Source organism: Rhodnius prolixus, unplaced genomic scaffold (assembly GCF_049639745.1).
Source record: "Rhodnius prolixus isolate KJV_2025 unplaced genomic scaffold, Rpr scaffold_8, whole genome shotgun sequence".
NCBI classification, from domain to species: Eukaryota; Metazoa; Arthropoda; class Insecta; order Hemiptera; family Reduviidae; genus Rhodnius; species Rhodnius prolixus.
The window spans coordinates 26,790,098-26,810,626 of NW_027411593.1; the positions used below are offsets into that span (position 1 = coordinate 26,790,098).

The window sequence follows — 20,529 nt, forward strand, 5'->3', positions numbered from 1 at the left end:
AAAAAATGAACGAAAAAGAATTTCATGTGTTGATTAAACACTACATTATGAAAGGCAAAACGCCTCAGGAGACTAAAGAGAAGCTTGATAAACATTATGGTGACTCTGCACCTTCGATTAGAACAGTTTATAAGTGGTTTCAAAATTTTCGGAGTGGCCATATGGGCACAAGTGACGCTGAACGTTTTGGACGCCCTGTTGAGGTTACTACTCCAGAAATCATTGATAAAATCCATGATATGGTGATGGATAACAGAAGAGTGAAGGTGCGTGAGATTGCTAGTGCTGTGGGAATCTCGAATGAACGGGTACATAATATTTTGCATCAACAATTGGACATGACAAAGCTATCCGCAAGATGGATGCCGCGATTGCTCACGCTTGACCAAAAACGAAATCGTGTGAAGTGTTGCAAGGACGGTTTGCAGCTGTTCCAGAAGAATCCGCAGGACTTTAAGCGTCGTTTCGTCACTGTGGATGAAACATGGATACATCACTACACTCCTGAGACCAAAGAACAATCTAAACAATGGGTTACCAAGGGGGAAGTCCGTTCCTTCGGCCGGAAAGATTATGGCGACTGTCTTTTGGGATTCGCAAGGAATAATTCTCATCGACTATCTGGAAAAGGGTAAAACTATTACAGGTGCATATTATTCATCGTTATTGGACCGTTTGAAAACGGAGCTGCAAGAAAAACGCCCACGATTGGCCCACAAAAAAGTCCTTTTCCATCACGACAACGCACCAGCTCACACCTCAGCAGTTGTGGTCGCAAAATTAATGGAAATTGGGTTCCAACTCGTTTCACATCCCCCCTATTCTCCAGACGTGGCTCCCTCGGACTACTATTTGTTCCCCAATATGAGGAAATGGCTGGCGGGAAAAAGATTTTATTCAAACGAGGAGGTGATTGCAGAAACGAATGGCTATTTTTCAGACTTGGACAAATCCTATTATTCGGAAGGGATCAACAAACTAGAGCAGCGTTGGACGAAGTGTATAAGCCTAAAAGGAGACTATGTTGAAAAATAAAAAAGGTTTACCCCAAAAAATTAAGTAGTTTTTATTTTTGCACGGACTTTTCAAACGACACTCGTAAATTAATGTAAAATATAAAATAAAGCCCCAACGGAGTATCAAAAGGATCGTTATTTTAAGATAAAACAAAACCACCAAAAAGTATCGTTGTACTGCTGAGAAGAGCAGAACATGGTACTAGTAACTAAAGTTGCCTACAGTAAGTAAATCTGGTGGTAAAAACATTGCGTTTTGTCCACTCTATTTAACAAAATCCTTATATTACTTGGTTAGAGACTTGTCAGTTTGGTAGTTGGCTACTGTGCTCTGTTTGGGCGGAATACCAACAAAAAACCTATATAACCTTCTACCGCTGTCTGTAAGCAAAGAAACTGGGTATACTGTTGGCCTAACAACCGCATTCTAATCTCATTCCAGCCTCAGTAGCCTCAGTTTGTTGTGTGTTCGCTCTCTTATTGACGTTTCTTCTTATTTTCCTTGCCCTTTTCACTCGGCTAAAATTAGAAAGTGGAATTTATTCTATGGTTATAAAAAAGAAGGTTTTTTTGGTACGCTTAACTACAATGCAAATTGGGACACTAAACAAATAAATTTTATAAAGGAAAAATCGCAATTATTGTTGTATTATTATTATTTATTAATAATAGCTGGATAAAAATCGATTAACGGAAGTGTAGGTCTAATCATAGCGATTTACGATTTTGAGTTTACGCCAAAAATCTTTGTGAAGACCACTGAGAATAATAAAGTGTTTTTATAAAAATTGTTCTGTATGTAGGAGGGTCGTTTGAAAAGTCCGTGCAAAAAAAAAAACTACTTAATTTTTTTGGGTAAACCTTTTTTATTTTTCAACATAGTCTCCTTTTAGGCTTATACACTTCGTCCAACGATCCCTTCCGAATAATAGGATTTGTCCAAGTCTGAAAAATAGCCATTCGTTTCTGCAATCACCTCCTCGTGTGAATAAAATCTTTTTCCAGCCAGCCATTTCTTCATATTGGGGAACAAATAGTAGTCCGAGGGAGCCAAGTCTGGAGAATAGGGGGGATGTGAAACGAGTTGGAACCCTATTTCCATTAATTTTGCGACCACAACTGCTGAGGTGTGAGCTGGTACGTTGTCGTGATGGAAAAGGACTATTTTGTGGGCCAATCGTGAGCGTTTTTCTTGCAGCTCGGTTTTCAAACGGTCCAATAACGATGAATAATATGCACCTGTAATTGTTTTACCCTTTTCCAGAGAGTCGATGAGTATTATTCCTTGCGAATCCCAAAAGACAGTCGCCATAATCTTTCCGGCCGAAGGAACGATCTTCGCCTTTTTTGGTCAGATTCCACCTTGGTAACCCATTGTTTAGATTGTTCTTTGGTCTCAGGAGTGTAGTGATGTATCCATGTTTCATCCACAGTGACGAAACGTCGCTTAAAGTCCTGCGGATTCTTCTGGAACAGCTGCAAACCGTCCTTGCAACACTTCACACGATTTCGTTTTTGGTCAAGCGTGAGCAATCGCGGCACCCATCTTGCGGATAGCTTTTTCATGTCCAAATGTTGATGCAAAATATTATGTACCCGTTCATTCGAGATGCCCACAGCACTAGCAATCTCACGCACCTTCACTCTTCTGTCATCCATCACCATATCATGGATTTTATCAATGATTTCTGGAGTAGTAACCTCAACAGGGCGTCCAGAACGTTCAGCGTCACTTGTGCCCATATGGCCACTCCGAAAATTTTGAAACCACTTATAAACTGTTCTAATCGAAGGTGCAGAGTCACCATAATGTTTATCAAGCTTCTCTTTAGTCTCCTGAGGCGTTTTGCCTTTTATAAAGTAGTGTTTAATCAACACAAGAAATTCTTTTTCGTCCTTTTTTTGAAAATCACTCGACTTCCTCGATTCAAACGAATGCCAAACACAAAGAAATAGACCGATCTGGCTGAAACTTGGTGTGTGTTCTTCCAAGAGATGCTACTAACTAAACATAACCTCGATACGCGCCAGTGGTGCTATCTCTCTGACTTTGCACGGACTTTTCAAACGACCCTCGTATATCCACCGTAACTTAAAACCGTAAAAACAAACCAAAAAAACGCAGAAAGTTTAAATTCTGGTTTGGTTTAAGCGCTAACAGAAGACGCCATTAAAAGATTAGGGTCTAAGAAATGCCTTGACTAATTTATTGATAGTTTTTTCTTTTTTTTAAATGAAAAAAATGTATTTATTTCATAAAAATTTCGATTTACTCAATGGGTTGTTTCTTTTTTTCGAAAATGTTCCTAGAGTTAGTTTTTTCTGTTGATTATTGTAGTGCATGTTACCGGCAGAATGTGCAAGTATGAGATATATAAGGTTAAACTTTTTATGTTTTCAAATTTCGATCCTTTGTATCTCCCCTCATATTCTTCAGAATGAAATGGATACTTTACCGAATTGTAGAGAAAAGTTTGCTCTATAACTGGAATAAATTGAAATGTTCTAGTGACTATAGTTAATGAGATATTGAAGGTTAAATTTTGGAGGTTTTCGAATTGTTCAAATTTCAACCATTTGTAACTACTAATGGACACCCAATGTCCAGTACTTCATAGTTTAGGCAATTAAAAGAAAAAATTCCTATAATGAAATAATTAGTTATAACCCAGCTCACATAATTCGAGGTGTGGCTATTAAATAACTAGACTGATGCTGCGACAGAAGAACTATACATGCGCCAAATCCTAACGACCGACAGCTGTGCAGCGTAAAGCCTTCTCTTTCGATTGCAGCATCTCATGTGTTTGTAGAGAAATTTGTCTGACCGGAACCGTCGTTTGTGTAAGAAGTGTTAGTTTCGTTTTGCCGAAAACATGATACTACACTTGTAGGAAAGCAACGAATTGTCGTAAAATTTCACGTGAAACTTGGTGAAACAGCTGCTAAAACTTATCTTTTATTAAAAGAAGTTTATGGCGATGAATGTTAATTAGTGGTGATGAGTTTTAGAGTGGTTCAAGCTTTTCCAAGATGACCGAGAAGACGTCGGAGATGATGACCGCCCAGGTCGCCCTTCCACGTCCAAAACGGGTGAAAATATCGATTATAATTAATCAACATTACTACCGTGAGGTGCTTGCTTAACTCTGTGGAATAGTAAGGAAAGAAACGACCCGATTTGTGGAAGGGTTCTTCACACTGCATTGTCTGTCAAGACGTTTGCTAGCCAAGTACAACATCCCAGTTTTAGGCCATCTGCCTTATTCGCCTGACCTGGCCGGCCATGGCCCCCATGTGACTTGTATCTGTTCCCCAAAGTCAAATCTGCTTTAAAAGGAACATGATTTCAGTCCGTTGAAGCTGTGAAAGGAAAAGCGGCACGCGTCATGCAGGAGCTCACAGAAAAAGACTTCTAGCACTGTTTCGAACAATGGTAAATTTGCATGGAGCGTTGTAGGGATAGTGGAGTGGTGTATATTGAAGGTGATAATAACTAAATATGTATAAATTTAAAATAAAATGTTTTACAGCAATAGTCTCGTTATTTAATAGCCACACCTCGTATTTGTAATAAGACGAAAAAAAAAGCTGAATTAAGATAACTTACATCATAAAATTAATTTAATATTAGTTAATTTAATTTATTTATCTGCTATTGAAAGCTCCTTTCTCAAAAATATACGTTCTAAAATACTGATTACATTTCCAAAACGATTTATGTCATTTCGCAGCACCAATACGCCCTAGGCCACTGTACAGATCTTAAAGGATATCCATCCAATTGTTATATAAAACTTAATTTTTTCGTTATTATTAATTAAATATAAATAATTTATTACCGTAATAGAACTGAAACTTCTTCAAAATATCCCTGAGGTAATAAAGAATTCTCTCATCATGGGAGAGAATCTTAAAAACTTTGTCAAAATAATGTTCTGTGTTTCTGTTAACACTTGACTTTATTAATTTCCCCTAATTTGGAGATTTGAAAATTAGGAAAATAAACGCCTCATCAAAATTATGAAAATAGACGTCTTAATTTCGATTACCTGGATTCCTATAAATCTGGCTGCGAGAGAAACGTTCCTTGTACAATAATATCAACGAATATAATCGTTCCTCAACAACCGCCACGTTTTGACAGATAATGTGTGCCTCGAATTTAGTTTCTAGAGCCCTCACAATGGTTTTTTTAGTAGCCTAATTGGATGAATGTTAGGGACCAAATATTTAACTGTAAACAACTCGTACACGTTGTTACTCTCTTACATTTCATCTCCAAGATCTTGTTTGTCGAAATACTAATCATTTGTGAAGAAGTTATGTTTTATCTCAGCTTTTGTGGAAGAAAAAAGAGAAAAACTCCGAAGAAAAACAATAGTGTACTATTTGCTTTCGAAGTAATTAAGGCGAGCCGGGAATATAGAGAAAACTGTTCGTTACCCTTCTCTAGTAGACGAGACCCTTAGCAACAACACCTCAAGGACAGTTGTATGCATCTTACAGATACAGTTACACTGGGCTTCTAGTTCCATTCTAATTGAGAAAACAGGTGTTCATTTTTCTAGGCAAAGGCCCTAAGGTCATCCAACATTTAATGCGCCATTTTGACAAATATTATTTATCTTCCAAACTAGGCAACTCCATGGAATTGTTATTTGGGTTTGAAATATATCAAACTTATATACAGGGTGATCCATTTAAAACGCACCAATCGCTAATAACTTTTTAGGAAAGCGGAATTTCGAAAAAACCCATGAAGTAAACTATATGTTTTTTTTGGTCTAGTTTTCAAATTTTCTAACCCCGATGCTGTATCTTAAGAGCGTGGCTTTGTAAAGTGGAAGATTTCCAATTCGAATCCCACTTTTGACTACATTTTATTATATTAAGTATTGTGAATGACTGCTACCGCGGGATTCGAACTGGGGATCTCCCACTTATAAAACCACGCTCATGACCTCTAGACCAACACCCTGGCAAGATATTCTTACCGTTATCATAGGTCAAGAAGTCTTGCATACTGGGTGCATTAAAATGATGTGATGATTGCTTTTATTTAATGATAAAACAAATTTATCCTGATTCACCAACAACCATTACTTTACACTACATTCTTTAAAATCTTCAATTATTATTATTTTTGTTCTTTGCGTCACAAATAACTTTTTTTTTGCAGCCAGAGGACCTCCCAAAACGTGCATTTCTGGAGGAAAATTAATATTGAAAACCGATCACGAATAGATAAAATTGTAACTTTGATCATAAATATCTCAACAAATATTAGGGATATCGAAACGAGGTTAACGGCATTTTTCACAATTTTTTATGTAATTTTTATAATCATTGTCATAACCAGTGGTCCTTATGAAACCTCAATTAGGTTTTTGCTCGTAACTCCGCCAAAAATAAAGATACAGCATCAGGGTTAGAAAATTTGAAAACAAAAAGAACATATAGTTTACTTCGTGGGTTTTTTCGAAATTCCGCTTTCCTAAAAAGTTATTAGCGATTGGTGCGTTTTAAATGGATTACCCTGTATAAACCATCCAAACAGTTGGATATCCTCATTTAGAGGCCAGTTTCGCTAAAAATCATTCTTGGATCATTTGTAAGTTCATATTAAAGCATATTCAACCGTTTTCTTTTGTATACCTACTGTGAACATTACCCAATTTATTTTTTATTTATTTATTACCCCCCCACTAGACTTAAAAGAACAGAACTAAACAGACGCTATCGACTACTTAAAAGACTTAGACGATAGATCAAAACTTTCTCTGGACAACAAAAGACTGATTTATACTTCTATTTTAAAACCTATCTAGGCTTATGGAATAGAGCTGTAGGGTTCAACCAAACGCTCCAATCTCCAAAGGATTCAATCGCTAAAATCTAAAATACTTCGAACTATCGTAAATGCTCCATTTTATGTTCCAACCTCAAGTATACACACTGACCTTGATATTCCTTTTGTCATACGATTCAGAAAACTCCACTTCAACCTGCAATCTCATATAAATCCTCTAGCTCAAAATCTTTCTTCTAGGACTCTTCCTGATAACCCGGACAAGACGTCTTAAAAGACAGTGGCCTCGTGATCTCCTCTCAAGTGAAGAGAGTGACTAACCACATAATGTTTTGGTGTGTTACCACTGGGTTACTTCTCCACTCGTTACCTTATTATTGATTGCTCTATTGTATTTATTGTATTGCTGATTGTAGCACAATAAACGCAAAAAAAAGAAAAAATTATTTATTTGGAGACAAGGCTTTAATCAGATATTAACTACGGTACGAGTCACCAGGGTTTACCATGTTTTCTGCTCTTTTCTCTTACATTCTAATCCCAAACCGTTTCGAAACATCCTTCAGATCTTGCGAACTTTGTTTCCTCGAGGCCATCTTCTCCAGATTCACCGAATTCTAATAATAAGTTCCTTAATTTTCCTGTTTTATTTTTGGCGGATTCTCCGCCCTGATCCTACCTTTGAACACACTTTGCTCTCACAACGTTTATTCTCGTCAAATCATCATCGATCTTAAAAATCGTTGTGACTCTTTTTTTATTTCTGGACAAATCATTGTCCTCAAAGTATTTTTTTAGTCATATTATACTGCTTTTACGTAAACGTTATCCTGGAGTCCTAAAGCCGTCCATTTTTATTCTAATTTCGATAGGCTGACTTGTGCGCTGATCAAGCGTTAACGAGATAATTGACAGTGTAGGTTTTCCTGCCGGTTGTATAACTATTTTCTACACAGGAATTGATTAGGCCGCTACCATAGTAAAGACCAAGAGTTTGTAAATTTTTAAACAGCACCATGCATATAATTAGTATTGAAAACTTCTAGTTTAAATAAACTCTCAACTGAAGTGATACGTTGTTGAAAACTGACGTGCTAGTTAAGAGTACTTGAATATCTTTTGATGTTTTTTAAGAGATCACACCATCTACTTCCTGAAATGTAGGCTGACTCAGCTTGAATAAATAATATTTGAATAGACCTATTATGGTTTTATAAAATTACTAAAAACCACTTTATAGTTAACCACTTGCAAAGTCTTAACAAATTTACGCGGAGTTTATTTGATATAATCACTTTTTTCAATGTTGTTCTTGTGATTTCTCAGTTAATAAACCGATTCTCTGCATTAAAAAAAAGTATTTGGGCATCGTGTTACGTACGGCTTACCAAATCTAGTACGGAATATGAGTAAGTCACTTTCCTTTAAAGCAATTGTTTCAAGTGATTATCACGAGAAACCTTCTTTTAATATTTACAAGATAAATGCATTATATAACTCAGCCATCAAACAAACTTTATCGCTCTATTAATAAAATGAAAAATAATAATTAATCGAAATAATTTAAAAAACAATTGTCACAACAAATATGATAAAGAAGTTCAAGAGATCTAACAGGTAATGTTAAACACTTAACATGTATGATAGTTTTGGTTTTCGACCATTTATGATTTTGGGGTAAAATTGAAGTGCAATCATTAAATTTATACACGTCAAACCAAATCTCTGTTACGGTGCGTTCGACGTGCATGATCGTTGTGAAAAATATAAAATTGCTATTAGCTATAAAAACTCGAAATTTTAGTAACATGCAATAAGAATATTATTTGGCGGGATGTTTCCTTTATCTTACCAATAGAACTGTCAAGTATTTTATACGGATGGGGATGGTGGGAGTCAGCCAAATGATAAGTGATTGGTACATGTTTGGTCTCCGCATTAGAGATTGGGAATTACGCACACAAATAGAAGCTCTCAACCCTTGTGCAATGCCGTTTTTACCTTAGATAGAGGTTCAGGACCTCAGTACGAGCATGTTTATTCATTTTGCGCAGAATTCAAAGCTCATTTCTACCTTGTAAAAGCTCTTGCGTCCCTAGTTAACTTGAGCAATGCATAACGTGAAGCGGTGCAAGATTTTGAATGAGCACAGAATGCTCTGTAATCTGTAAGCCCCAGAGATTGCAGAAAAAGTCGCTTGCAGTGACTATTAAGACGTTGTAAACTTTTGGTTGTTTTGCCCTGCGTTCGGTTCGACGAGTATACACGTCATTGTCTGCCTTTAATTCCGCACACTGTGGGGATTAAACTTAACTGGTTAAACAAAAATTTCTGTCTTCATTCCAACGTTTCAGTAAATATATTACCTTCTTCAGGGTATTGTAAAATTTGGGGAGTTTAGCGTTAAGCTACGTCATCATAACTGTTTATAGTGCCTTTTTTGCACACAATCAATTAGGTATAAAGTCAAATCTTGATTGGTAAAAAAAACAGTACCCTAAGTTAACAATTATGGCAATTGAATGAAATAAAAGTTTTGTGTGTTAAAAGGTCTGAACTTACAGAAAACTAGTTTGTTTGGAAGGTTGCGGAAGTGGCCATTTTACTTCGCTTCCTTTGTGCAATAAGGCAGTATCTGTGGTAAAGTAATTGATGGATTTTCTGCAGTGTATGGTCAGTTCTGATACTGGCACACAATGCCGCAGACGGACAAACTAACTCTCTCTCTGTCTGCAGAACTCTCAAATCCTCTCGCCATTTCCCTAGTTTCTCTTCATAAATGTTTCTCGTATTTCTCTTAAATTATCCTCCTTTCTCTCTCAATCACTCTAGCCTTTTCATTTCTCCTTTATTCTATTTGCAAAATCACGCAATCGATTTGATTTATAGTTTAGCGTGCGCTTGTGGCCCAACTTGGAAGGAGTTCAATGAAATTCAGATTAAAGAAAATAATTTCCACGATTTAATTACTTTCTGATGGAAGTGTTAGTCTTTCAAAATACATATTTGGGTGACAGGGGACTGTGATGGATTTTGCGGAAATCGTTGCTGAAAATATTTCCTAACATTTTCTCAAATAATGCAGATAGATCAGAAGTAAATGTTTTAAAGTGCAATTTGTACACCTTTGACTTCCTTGTTTTAAGACAGCCTACTTTAAAATTAACTACTGGTCCATCTAAAAGTGTTTTCAATGAATTAAACAACTTGATAAACTAACACTGTTGAGTGCTCGCGAACACGTTTTCTTGTAAAACAAACGTAATTTCTAGTACAAAGATAAAAGGAATCCTGGAAAATGATATGCCGTTTGAAAGCCCATAAGGCAAGGAAACTTTTATAAAAATGTGCCAGCACCTAGGTCTGATAATGATCACATAAGGGCCTAATGATTTTTCTTAAAAATTTCCATTACTTTTATTTTTCCAGCATTCGGACGAAGATTGAGGCTGTTTGAAGAATAACTTAAGCTTCTAAATGATGTCAATTTTTAGAAAATTTATCTGTCTTTCTAACCGTGTCATCAGAATCGAATTCGGACTAAAACTTTCTGAGTAATAACATTTTTATAGCGAAAAAAGGACAGACACTCAAGAACAGTGGAAAATATGAAGTTGGCCAGTACGTCATTGAACTCCACTTTAGATGTACTACACACAGTAGGCCTATGGACATTACTTACTGGTTCACCGTGTATAAAACATGAGGTTGAACGGTATCAAATATAATTATTTATATTTTATTCTAATTATTTATTAGTTTATTCTAATACTAGATTTCTCGTCTTCGAGAGGTTAAATCTTTCCATCCCGGAGATTGTGGCATCTGGTAATCTTAACGAACTCTTTAGGTTTATTCAGTGCACTGGGCGATTGAGTCGCCATGCTCTCTAGTGTCCTGTTAGTTTATTGTACCGGATTTGTTGCTTTGAAACACCGGTGTCTCTTATGAGATGAAGGGTGGGCGGAGAACAATGGGTATTTTGGATTCTTTCCCCGTTTTGGTGGAGCCGCCCTTCTAATACAATCTAATCTAATCAAATATAATGCTGATATCATGGATAATGGAAATTCACCATGGATAATGGATTTAAAATAAGAATCCATCTTTTGCTCTGAATACCTAGGTTTTGGAATTCACAAATAGAGCGATCAAAACCAACCTAGAAAGGATAATTAGAAGAACGACTAAGCACCAGGCCTATGTAAAACGTTTGTGTTGTTTACTGGTAAAATCAAAGAAACGCTAACTAGGGCTTAACAGAAATTTGATACAGCAGCCAAGTAAACTTTGAGTAATAAAATGCGAAATTAACAAAAAGAAATCGCGGCTAGTTTACATGATAGGCTAATTTTCGGCAGTAATGAATTCAAATATCTGGAAACAATCGTGGCAAGTTAGTTATGAAATTGAACTAGAGATCAGCAGCTGGAATCGAAATGCTTTTTAGCTTTTAAGAAAGCACGTCGTGTAAATAGTTTTTTAGAAAAGGGACAATAAAGCCGGCGATCTCCACCATGCGAGACTTGGGCGCTGCCAAATAAGAGAAAAATGATCCGTGGATTTGGTGGATTTTAAATTTATTTAAAGTTTTTAGGAGAGAAAATATTACATGTAGAATTGCTTCAAGGAGTGAAGCGAATAAGTGTGAAGCATGTTTGATTGAGATGAGTAAAGTAAAGTAAAGTAAAGTAATCGCCTATTTTTTCAGGCGGGGCTTAACGTCCAACTACCAATTAGGTGTCGTGGACGGAGGCGACTAGCAAACATACTTTACTATTTCTCATTTAACCATTAAATAAAATCCAAGGCCAAGACCGGGAATCGAACCCAGTACCACAATGCATATTAGATTTGCAGGTCTCGCCTCTTAACCCGCTCGGCTACCGTGGCGCCCTGATTAAGATGATTAGTGCATCTAGGACGAACAATGAAATACTTCTCTACAATAATCAAGAAGGAGCAAGTCTTATTATAATCCGCAGCTCCAGGAGGATCCCACAAAAGATAGAATTAGAAGATGTAGATGATTAGAAGGCTAACTGAGGGTAGTGCGGCAAATGGGCCTATTATTCCCGTCGACAGATTATGGCCAGCAATCGTCCCCAATATTTGTCGAATTTCTTACATTCCTTGCCGTGACTGTACTACTTATTTCATAAAAGCGTTTAAAGCAGGCTGTATCGCACGAAAATTGCCCAAATTCCTTAAACGACTCTCAGAAGAGTTGAAGAACATAAAGGTTCTAAGGATGTAACAACTATCCAGTCACATATTGATGTCATTTCCCACAAAGTTTTTGTTAAGCTAATTGCTTAAAATTGTGAACATTTTAATGGGTTGCGGAATGTTTTAAACCAAAGTTTCTAAATCAAGAGGAGAAAACCGAAAAAGTTAGCTTTCATTGTTTTAATTACAGTATGTGTTCGTAAAAGAGCCAGATTATAGAAGCAAACTTTTTTATGTAAAAGGGTTTAAGACTGGGAGGTTAAAGAGGTAATAGTCCTTTTTTTACAAAGAAGAGGTTACTAATACTTGATGAACTGTTTTTATTGTTTGTTTTTTTTTCTATATAATTGTCCTTGAAGGCGCCACGGTAGCCGAGCGGTTAAGAGGCGAGATCTGCAAAGCTAATATGCATTGTGGTACTGGGTTCGATTCCCGGTCTTAGGCCTTGGATTTTATTTAATGGTTAATAAAAGAAATTTACAGCAAAGTATGTTAGCTAGTAGCCTCCATCCACGACACCTAATTGGTAGTTGGACGTAAAGCCCGCCTGAAAAATAAGCGGTTACTTTACTTTAATTGTCCTTGAAAAATTTTGTAAAAGGTAAATTTTTGTAAAGTGGCTTAGTATGCATGTTACAGGTGCGAGAATTAGAAATGACGGTGATCTGAAAGCGGCCGATGAGGATTGCGCTGAATATTGGCCCAAGCAAGTGGCAGCTCATCCTTAACTAGCCAACAAGGTGTTAAAATGGAGGGTTGGCGGTAAAGAAGAGAAAACATAGCAGTAGAAAAATGTTTGCAGAAAGGTTAGTAGATTATTGTAGCGGCCTTCCAGAGTAGCAGCAACTACGCCCACCCAGATCAGCAGAGCACATCGTCTCCTTGGCAACCCCTCACTGGCTGCCGGCTATACTCTGATGATCCTTATTGTCACCGGCTTTAACTGCAACACTTTGCCACAGTATCCACCAGTATCGCCAGTGTAGCTGCACAACCGTTGCCCAGTTTCAGCGCCGCCAGATGAGAATACTCCCCAGCATCATTCGTACACAGCTCTTCTGCTGCTGCACCCATACTACAACTAAAACCACTCGTCAACATTACCCTTATTTCTTCATAATAGCTTCCATAGCCGAGCTTAATGTTTTATAGCCTCGGTAAATGCGTTATTTTATTTTTTCCTCTTTCACTTTCGCTTTTCGCGTCACCTCCAAAGCTCCCTTAAGTAATTTCCATTCTACAATTCACTTTATCTTTTCAGAAGTTAATAGTGGAAGGGGACACGCCCAATTTTATTGATTGGCCAATTCGGGTACTAACCCATTGACCTTTTTCCTGGAGGTCGTCTGCTTTTCATTTCTACAGCTCTCTATTTTTAGATCGTAACTTTTTTTTCATATATTTTTTTTTTTTTTTTGCAAATAACGTTTGCATTTCCACAGGCAAGTAGTCGCTCCACTAACAACTTACTCCAAGATTGGGACCATTCTAAGGAAGGGCTGTATAATTTTGAAATCTATAATATGGGTATTGCCAGCATGCCACGTTTACTCTCCGGCGGGGCTCCTGTCCACCTGTCCTCTTCAACAGCAATCCTCTTCCTTGTACAGGATCGCAACCTTGGACTCTACATAGACTCACGGTGGAACCCACACACTAGAATTAAAAGACAAGCAATGACAAAACGTGCGAAACTGCTTTACAGACTTCTTGGACGACGCTCCAAATTACCCATTGAACTCAAACGCTTAATATACAACACTATTCTCAAACCTCTGGTAGACTTACGGACTAGAGCTGTGAGGTTCAGCCAAACCCCATACAAACATACGGACAGTACAAACATTTCTGTCAAAACTCCTCCGACAGATAGTTGATGCTCCTTTCTTCGGTGACTAACCTAGCTCTTCACAACGACCTTAACATTCCCTTCATAGACCAACTCGTCAAGACTAAATACCAAAAGTTCCATACTCTCTCGACTAGCTCTAATCCTCTTGAACTGTCTCTCGCTTCCTCTGACATCCCTAATACTCCTCGCCGACTGAATCGCCAGTGGCCCCGCGACTTCCTTGTAGTCTGAAGGCCTAAACGCCATTATTCTCCTATCTCTCCTCTCTCCACACATTCTCCTCTCTCCTATAGAGAGTGCTACCGCTGGGTAGTTTCTCTCTTCCCGCACCAGTTCATCGCTCTCTCCATATTTACTGATTGTATACTATATATTCAGATTGTAAATTACAAAATAAATTAAAACAAAAATAATAATATGGGCATTATCCACCGCTAATTGTAATAGAACAGAACCATAAGGACTGTCCCTTAGACGCTTATATCAGGACTTTAAGCCTCCTTTTAGTTCAGATTTGAATTAAGAGTGTCTTCAAGCCAAATCCATTGAGACCTAAGAGATCTATCTTTCCTCCCAAAAGGTCGTTGTTTGTTCGTACGACATAAAATGCTAAGAGGGTTCCTGCATTGAGGGATTTTAAGTTTTAGTTTTAGTCGTTTGGATTCACTAAGCCCAATCAGTTGCACTCATCAACTATCTCTACGTGAATTGTGGGAATTCTGATCCCAGAGACACCCGCAGAGGTGCTAAAATCTCTGGAAAATGGCTAAACCTGTCTTGAACAGAAGCATTCCTTCAAGTTTATAGTTTTTCAAACTTAAATCCTCGGTATGAGCAGAACGGAGACACTATTTAGATAAATCGTATCATCTGCTCCTTCTGTGGGAAAAACATTGTCCCAGTACCTTTTTTGGCAGGAGGTAAACCCTTCGTGGAGGATTCAAATTTTCAATAACTCTCACGAAGTAGTTTCTTAACAGCAACCACGTTCTCGAGACTCTTATAAGCTGTTCCCTTAGAGTGTCATTGCAAACTGTTCTTTCAGTTAATAAGAAACATTTGTGAATGCTACTGGGCAGAATGCTGTAGGGTCATTCCACGTCAAATTAAAACTGTCCGGTAGGACAGTTGTATAAGGGTTGATCGTCAAAAACTGCACGAAAAAGCGTAACGTTGAAAAACACCCAACTTTGACAATTTTTTTCTCTTTTTCTACAAAAGATAAAATTCCCAAATTTTCTTTAAAATATGGGGCAAACCCTCCTTTATAGCTGCAATTTTTTTGCAACAACCCACATCTAATAGGTATCGAGAAAAAAGTTGCCAAAAATGAGCAAAAACGGCATTTTCAGAAAATGTTCTTGTTCTTGTTCTTCTTGTTGTTGTTGTTCTTCTTGTTCTTCTTGTTACCTTTTTTGTAAACAACGTAGCGCCTAAACGCGTGAACCAATTTTCATGAATGAGGTGTCATTCGATTCGGAATTTTATGTAGATGTGCCTTTTGGGGGTCTCGACGCTGTACATCGAATGGGCGCGGAGTTAGCCCCCTTTATGTAAGGCCCCCTCCAAAATTATTATTACTAATTACTCTGTAAATCTCGGCCCGATTTTGATAAAATTTGGTAGGATGATAGGGTTAGGGCTCCCCTACGTAATATTAAAGCGGCGATCTGCTCTTACACTTATTAAGGGGAAGTATAGCAATCATTTCAAATTATCGACACGTGAACCGATTTTCATGAATGAAGTGTCATTCGAATCGAAATTTTGTACAGATTTGCACTTTGAAAGTCTCGATGCTGTGCCTTATAAGGAGAGGAGTTTGCCTCACCCAAATAAGGCCCTTTCTAAAACTATTACCAATATTTCTATAACCCTTAGTCCGATTTTGATAAAATTTAGGACGAAGAAGCGGTTAAAGCTCCTCTACGTGGCTGTGAAGTGCCATCATGCTCTTACTCCTACCAAGAGGAAGTACTGCAATAGTTAAAATAATCAATGAGTGAACCGATTTACATCAATGAATTGCCGTTCGATTCAAAATCTTTGTCTGTATTCGCAGTTTATTTTTCTTACTCCTCTTAAAAGGAAGTACTGAAATCGCAGTTTAATTTTTCTATTTACGTACAAATACCTTCCTATTTTATTCAAAACGCTTTTTCAAAAAAATTGTTATTGAGGATGGTTTGTGGACCGCAACTATAATCATTCTTTAAAAAGATCTCTTCAGTGGTAGTTACGGTTCCGACTTAACACCTTATCAGGTTATAATGATAGTATTGCTTATTCCAAATTTTAAAAAAATCTGTAAAGCAGATATGTAACTAATAGTTACATACAAAACTATACAAAATAGACAAAAAGGAAAATCTATCCAAAAAGTACAAAAATCTCCTTAACAAAAACTTACAGTTTAAAATGTTAAGTATAAGGGTTGATTAAACGCCAAAAGGTACACAAATCAGAAGTACCCAACATTTCATTAGTACTTCATTGATATTATTTAAGTAATTTTACTGCATTAATTTTCATTAACATTTTTTAGAATTATTAGATGTCACAGACCCTTATGCTGGCCATTTTCATCTACAATATATTTGTTCAAGTAGCACACCATTTAACTTAAATTGATTGACTGTAATATCTTTTTATCTATATATATGCATTTTAATAAAATTTGCATACTTTTTAGGACAGCTAATTATTCCAGCATTTTACTATAAGTAAAATTAAGGGGACTAAATTAAATTAAAATTGAGAAATGAATAATTATTGTTGAATAATCTACTTGTTAGTAACTGTGTGTTATCTGTGCTCACGAATATTTCGGTGAGACGAATTCAAGACTGAAATATTGTTTTAGATCCTCCGTGATTCAAATTTTTTAAACAGTAGCCGACTCTAACTTTGTCTTTTTCTACTTTAACAAGCATGAATATGTGTCAGAATAAAGGGCACATTAAAGAGAAATCATAAGAATAATTTGGAATAGAGTTAAAATAAAGTACCTATTTAATAACGAAGATATAATATACATTTTATAACAATTATAACAAAAAAATATTATAAATGAAGTGGCCAGCATAAGGGTCTGTGACATCTAATAATTCTAAAAAATGTTAATGAAAATTAATGCAGTAAAATTACTTAAATAATATCAATGAAGTACTAATGAAATGTTGGGTACTTCTGATTTGTGTACCTTTTGGCGTTTAATCAACCCTTATACTTAACATTTTAAACTGTAAGTTTTTGTTAAGGAGATCAACACGGGGTCTGAACCTCACCATCTCGGATTTTCTTGAAATTTGGCACATGTGTACTGTTGGTATAGACTTGGAAAAATATGAAATTTTACTGTGATATGTCAACTGGTTTATGAGTTACAGGGCTGTAAAGTTGCCAAAAATGGGCTGAAAAACAAGGAACCCCGTGTTTTTGAATTACTGTAGAAGCTTTCCTAATTGAGCTAAAGATTGGTGTCATTTTATAGCATATATAATGCACTTTCCTGTGATATGCAACACCATATGGGTTAGGATAAACAAACTTTGTTAAATTTAAATTTGAAATTTAAATTTAAATTTTTTTAAAAAGTACATATTTTAAAATTTTAAAATTAATTCCATGAATAGCTAGTAGTGTTACGAATCACTGGGCAAAATATTAATTTGGGACCACAATGGCTTCATTGTTAAAAAAAATTAAGACTAAAGCTCCAATCCGATTAATTCAACTCTGAATTCATGTTAATACAATAATGCTAATAATAATTCCACTAATAAGTCCAAAGTAAAACATACTGTTAAGTAATAGGATCTCTTCAATATCTTAAGCTTGAAAAGGCTTCATTTGTTTGACATGCATCACTTTCTAGTAGGACATATGTAAGTTCTTTCAGTCAGAGTCACAGGATCAATTTTTATCAAAACATCGACTACTGAGACCCAAAGAATATCGGCATTTCTTGGATGCGAGATGATTTAGAGGGTCCAGTTGGATGAAGAAAAGTTACTTTTACTTCATCAAGTTTTTCATTTTTCTCTAAAACATATCCAAGCCACCAGTTTCTTTATAGACTACACTGATATAACCTGATATGTCGGCTAATTTTAGTTTATCAGGGAATTTTGAAACTTCCATTTCGCAAGCTTCTGAGTTCATAGAAAAGTTTTTAACCAATATTTTGGATTTACTTCTGGGAATGAAAGCATGATATTGCTGTGTTCCTTTAATAGCCAATGCTTGAGCAAACCGATTTTTTAAAAAACACTCAGATTCAACATAGTCTTCCTGGGTTGAATATGCAAAGTCTATGTTCGTGATGTTTTCTACTGCCCACTCAAAATGTTGTGAAGTTTGGATTTGATTTCCATAGCGTCGTTGCAAACTGGCACGAGCTGCCAGTCTCTTTACCGAACCCCCTACGCCATCACAAGGCCCTTTGCCGACTTAAACCAACTTAAAGAGGCTGTTATCTCAGCCAAAGAAGACTGTTCTTGAACAAAGATATTGAATGGAATTATTTTTGTATAATTTGATTAACTGCATAATTTCATTAAAATAATATATTATAATTAATATGAATAATTACTGTAATCATAATTATTAATTATAAAAATGATTTCAAAATCAATATTTTAAATCTTAATAATTATTAATTATGATTCACTGATTCATTATTACTATTTTCAATTTATTTATTACTTTAATTTTATTAAAATATATTTTCCATGAAAAGGAGCTTTAGTCTTGAATTTTTTTAACAATGAAGCCATTGTCGTCCCAAATTAATATTTTGCCCAGCGATTCATAACACTACTAGCTATTCATAGAATTAATCTTAAAATTTTAAAATATGTACTTTTTAAAAAATTTAAAATTTAAATTTTAAATTTAAATTTAACAACCCCCACACTAGACTTAAAAGAACAGAACTGAACAGACGCTATCGACTACTTAAAAGACTCTTAGACAACAGATCAAAACTCTCTCTGGACAACAAAAGACTAATTTATACAGCTATTTTAAAACCCATCTGGGCGTATGGAATAGAGCTGTGGAGTTCAACCAAACGCTCCAATCTTCAAAGGATTCAATCTCTACAATCTAAAATTCTTCGAACTATTGTAAACGCTCCTTTTTATGTCTCCAACCTGACTATACACACTGACCTTAACATTCCTTTTGTCACACAAGTCGCTAAAACAAGATACAGAAAACTCCACTTCAGCCTGCAATCTCATATAAATCCTCTAGCTAAAAATCTTTCTTCTAGAACTCTTCCTGACAACCCGACAAGACGCCTTAAGAGACAGTGGCCTCGTGATCTCCTCTCAAGTGAAGAGAGCGACTAATAGCCTGTTTTGGAGTGTTACCACTGGGTAACTTCTCCACTCGTATTCTTCTGTTATTTGTTGTTACCCTGTTATCACTGTTACTTATAGCGCTAACGCGCTGATTGTAGCAAAAATAAACGCAAAAAAAAAAAAATTTAACAAACTTTATTTATCCTAACCCACATGGTGTCGCATATCACAGGAAAGGGCATCATATATGCTATAAAATGACACCAATCCCAAGTCTAGCTCAATTAGGAAAGCTTCTACAGTAATTCAAAAACACGGGGTTCCCTGTTTTTCAGCCCATTTTTGGCAACTTTACAGCCCTGTAACTCATAAACCAGTTGACATATCACAGTAAAATTTTATATTTTTCCAAGTCTATACCAATAGTACACATGTGGTAAATTTCAAGAAAATCCGAGATGGTGAGGTCAAAAATGGTCTTTTTTTGTGTTGATTTGACATGGAATGACCCTGTAGTAAATAAGGTAGAAATGAGCAGTTATAAGTACTTAAGATTCTGATAGTGGTCTTTAGAAGTAAGCTGTACGTCAAAGTTATTAAACTGTCTTAATTTTTAAAGATGATTTCTTGCAGTGCCCGGATAGCGTCGCATGAAGTAAAATAAAAACTCAGTCTTGAAGAAATGTTACACCTTCTAAGCAAGATGGTATATTCACCGATCAAATTGGATCTTATACAAGTTTACTCAAGCTTTCATGTATAGCCTGACTATTTGAAACAAATTTCACCACTTTACGAATGCCTTGGCCACTCGTCCATAAGGCAGGCATTAGAAGCGCAGCATTACCATTTTAAAAAATTCATTAAAATGAATATAATTCCCAAAACAACATGTTAGAACATAGAAAATTAGTTCATAGTTGAAATTAAATTAAAAACTACACTTCAAAAAAAATGGAATAAATACGTAACATGTTTTTAAACAAATGAAGTCAAAATGTACGTTAAGGTTAAGTGATATTATTTAGTCGGCATAGAACAGAGGCTGGCTGACACGCCAAGTAATGTTGCATGATGAGGGTGAATGTGAAAACAGTAAATGTTCCAACTTGTTGAATGCTATTCGAGGGTTGCTAATAGCCAATTATTTTGTATTATTATCTTTAAAGAAATCTACAGTAAACATTCATTTTACTCTTTTTTTTAACCCAAATTCCTACAATTTTAAGAGACAATTTTTCAGTCTTTTCACTAAATATAAAGGCTGGTGGTAAACCAGTTGTTAGCAAAATGAAGTATTAATTTTACGGC

The 20,529-nt window shown here is 36.0% G+C and overlaps 1 protein-coding gene and 1 long non-coding RNA gene across 5 annotated transcripts in view; one reads left to right on the forward strand and one right to left on the reverse strand.

The window, feature by feature from the left end:
- LOC141451062 (uncharacterized) overlaps positions 1-20,389 on the forward strand; it is a 35,733-nt gene extending 15,344 nt beyond the window's left edge. The window contains exons 2-3 of the long non-coding RNA XR_012456514.1: positions 12,697-12,863; positions 19,852-20,389. This is a non-coding gene — a long non-coding RNA (uncharacterized lncRNA). The remainder of the gene's footprint in view (positions 1-12,696; positions 12,864-19,851) is intronic.
- Positions 1-20,529, reverse strand: part of nAChRalpha1 (nicotinic acetylcholine receptor alpha1) — a 389,306-nt gene that overhangs the window by 233,139 nt on the left and 135,638 nt on the right. The window lies entirely within an intron of this gene.